This window comes from Coenobita brevimanus, chromosome 27, assembly GCF_032717465.1.
Source record: "Coenobita brevimanus isolate Jiangsu-jjx chromosome 27, ASM3271746v2, whole genome shotgun sequence".
Taxonomy (NCBI): domain Eukaryota; kingdom Metazoa; phylum Arthropoda; class Malacostraca; order Decapoda; family Coenobitidae; genus Coenobita; species Coenobita brevimanus.
The window spans coordinates 3,879,784-3,883,682 of NC_136980.1; positions in this window are offsets into that span (position 1 = coordinate 3,879,784).

A 3,899-nucleotide genomic window follows, 5' to 3' on the forward strand; every position below is an offset into this window, starting at 1 on the left:
TACTTACGCAGATAATTTTCACTTCATCCTTTAACATTAGGCTACATACGAGACATTAAGTGATAAAATCGTCGAGCAAGAGAACAGAATAATGTCATCATTGAAGGTTAAACATGGCAAGTGCTGTGCAGGGTTCCGAGCTGGTCTAGAGCATGACACTGGATTTAACCAGTTAAAGCGATACAATAAATGCGATTTTTTTTTATTAAATAATTACAAAAGCATTTTTTTTTTTCAAGATTCGGAAACGGCATATCATGAAGTGTCCAGAGGTCATATAGTACCAAAGGTGTCGTGCAGAAGGGGTCTGTCTCGTCTCTTCCTGTTGCCATAGTGCTCAGTGTTGTCTAGGGATTTCGAGTCTGAGTCGTTGTGGGATTTGTTGGAAGATGACTTGGTGCAGATTGCAAACAGGAGAGGGGGGGGGGTGCCATGGAAGAGCAGAATAAGTGTAGGGAGGGTTTTGCAATCTTGTAGATTTGTCAAATAAGAAACACAAAGGTTTTGGTTGACAAAAGCTCGTTGAAGTGGTCAGTGGCCTTCAGACGTATGCACGAGATGTTGGTAATTATTTCAGTTTTTGTAAGTTTGCGTAGGGTGGATAATTATATATCTTATGCACTGCAATTATCGTTTAAAAAACGGCCTCGACCATGACTGTAACTGATGGCTGATAAACCTTCAGCAGCATCTCCGGCAAACCTATTTACCCTAAAGTTACGAAATACATCTCGTTTTCTTAGGTTTCCCCATTGGCTCCCAGCATTCAACATTCACAACCCTAACTAACCAGTTAACCTTTCCATTCTTTCTACATGCAAGGATCATTCCCATCTTAAAATTTCTCTAATATTAAACTGTTCCATCAGTGAAGCACTATCCCTGTCCCAAACGGACACACTACAGTACTCACCCATCCTCATCCTTTACTGGCCACATTTCAGTCATACATCACTTGGTCAACATACCATACAGAACCTCCAACCACCTCTAACTCTAGCCTTCGGCCTACCCTCAGCACTGACCATATCACCCAAACAGCAAAAATCCTTCTTTCCTGGGAAACAATAAGTTTACAACACCATCAATCTCAATGGTATGCACATGCCCCTCACGTCTGCACACGCTACACCTTTTTTTCTTTTAGTTTTTCGCAACCTACCACATAACTACATACAAATCAGATCACTAAATGCATCATTCCTAAATAAAGCATTGGGCCATTCTCCACTTGCCATCACTGGCCCACAATGCACTTTACTATTACCTTGGTTTTAGACACATCCACTCTCAGACCTTTAGCCACCATGTCATCCCTCCACTACTGAAACTTTTCCTCCACTAATGTTGTCAGCAGTTCAAAGCATAAAACAGCTCCAGAGGCACTAAATTTAGAAAACTGACAAAGCTACCACCACTAAAATGAACAGGGCCAGACTCAGGACAGACATCCAATGAATCACTTCCCAGAAAGTGTAAAAATTTTCACCACTAAATCACTGGGCCTTAGTTCCATCGTACAGCTTCATGACCACTCCGACACACCATGTATCACCTTCCAGCTCTTGTGAAGGGTATGACCCATCATGAGTGTGCCATGAAATGAAATATCATACTTAGGCGAGGTTATAAGAAACTATATGTGACTTTCAAGTGCTAATGTTTTGCTATTTGGAGGATATGACTGACAAGAGGGATGGTGCAAGAGCAAAGCTCAATGCTGTCAGAATTGGTGGAAAGAAATTTTAATCGCCTGTTGCCTCTACTGACAATTCAGGAGCTTTCTAAACTTTAAAATGCACACAGTGAAAGAGAATATTTGCCAATATGATAGTAATCCAACAAGAATAGCAAGACATGTTGCACCACATAGGATAAACATGTTCCTTTAACAGGATGCTTAGACACAAAATGTGTGTGTGCCTGGATAGACTGAAGTGCACTGGACACAAAACTAACCAGGTGAAGCAGTGAACTGATCTGAAAGTAGGAGGAACAACCCAAGCAGACATACAATGGAAAACAAGATAGTCAGTCAGTGACAACTGAAAAGCTACAAAGGACCCACAGCTTGGAAAGCAGCCATCAGGGGAAAAGGTGAACACAGGCACTCAATATGAGCAGGAAGCAGTCTTAAAATAATGTATGATACCTACATTAACCAAATCTGTACCCTATCGAACCTTTCCTCCTCCCAATCACCAAGATGGGCTCATTGATGTGTTTGTGCTGGTCAACACCCCTACTGCTTGATATAGCACAGAAATGCTCCAAGCATCAGAAAGTTACGGTGAAGAAACTGCCAGCTGGGAATCGGTCCACATTCCTCTCAGGCCACAGCAGTCAATATAGATGGTGTGATTAAGAATATTCATTAACTGAGCACTGCTTAACTGGATCCCATTCACACTGGTTGACTTCACTGTGGGGACTGCTCAATCTTCCCAAACTGGCAAACCCACATCGTGATGTTTTTCTTAAAAGAGGCACTATGCTGACCGAGTTAATTCTGAACTGATTACTCTAAGCAAGATGTGTTTGGCAAGTTGCTAAATGCATGTGACAATGAGAAGATGAAGTCAAATGTCAAGAACAATGGTTATGGTAATATCACTCACAAAGGAGTGAAGCCCCTGTGGAATGTAAACACAATACACACAGGCAGCATATGCAAGAGAGCCTTGAACCAGCGTACTTGTTACTTTCAATGTTCAATGTTTAGAATTTCTGCTCACCATCTTCCTTAATGCCAAGGTGAAAGGAAGCTGTGTTCAGATTTCACACCTAAGACCTATAATTGCAAGTTTCATTATACAGTACTGCACAAGTGACCGTGTCTTCATGAAAAGTGGGCGAGTGAATGAAATCCAAGAGCCAGATAGCAAAGATCATATGGCACTATCATGAAGTGCGAAACCCTGGCTACATTCTCCCTCCAGCCAGGGGTAGGAATCAAGGGCGTGAAGAAATTATGGAGGGGGGGGGGGAGGCCACCCACCTATCCATCATCCAGTGACGAGCATAGGAGCCCGGGGTTATGGTCCCAACAATCAAGATGAGAGAGACCAGCCTCACCCATCTCAGAGTGGCATTATGTGAGTGATAAACCCCAACCATCCCTTAGACATAAACCTTCACCGGCTCAATCCGATTGGAGCACCTTAATTACCCACTAAACCACCAGAAGCCATTATTTGGTTATGTGGTTACCACCCAGCAAAGTACAGTAAATGGTTTCCTGGTGTACAGGAAACCATTTGGTTTGTCACTCAGTGTAGAGTCACCCATAGGCAGAAGGAAGAGGAAAGAATGAAGGAAAGAAAGACAGAAGAGGGAGGAAGGAAAGAAAGGAGGAGAGGAAAGGGCAGACACCCAAGAGCAGCACTACATTGAGTGAGTGGATGGTGAGCATCCCCACCTACCACCACCAAAAAATAAAAAATAAAATACATTAATATAACTTGCATAACAAGGCTGATTTAAAACTGAATTATTTGACTTCCTTGAACAATTATGACATCTTGCTATGACAGCTTTACACATCAAAACTTTAATGACAATTTTACTAATGGGGCTTAACTGGAAAACTGAAAATGTCAGAGCAGCAGAAGGGGATCTGTAGTGTAGTGCTTATCATTTTAACATGCAGAATTACGTATGGGTAACAAATATAAATGTACCGTACTTAGGACATTCAGTACTAAGGTGTTATCTTAAATTATGAAGTTTATGAAAGAATTAAAGTATCGTATTCTTATCATTACACCTAGTCACATTCAAACTTAATTTCTCCCTTTATCTGTCAAAGCACTATCAAAGCTCACAGCTACATTAAAAATTTTAAGGGGTCTTCAAAAATTATTATTTCATTAAAAGGGGAAATGAAATTACTTTTTTGT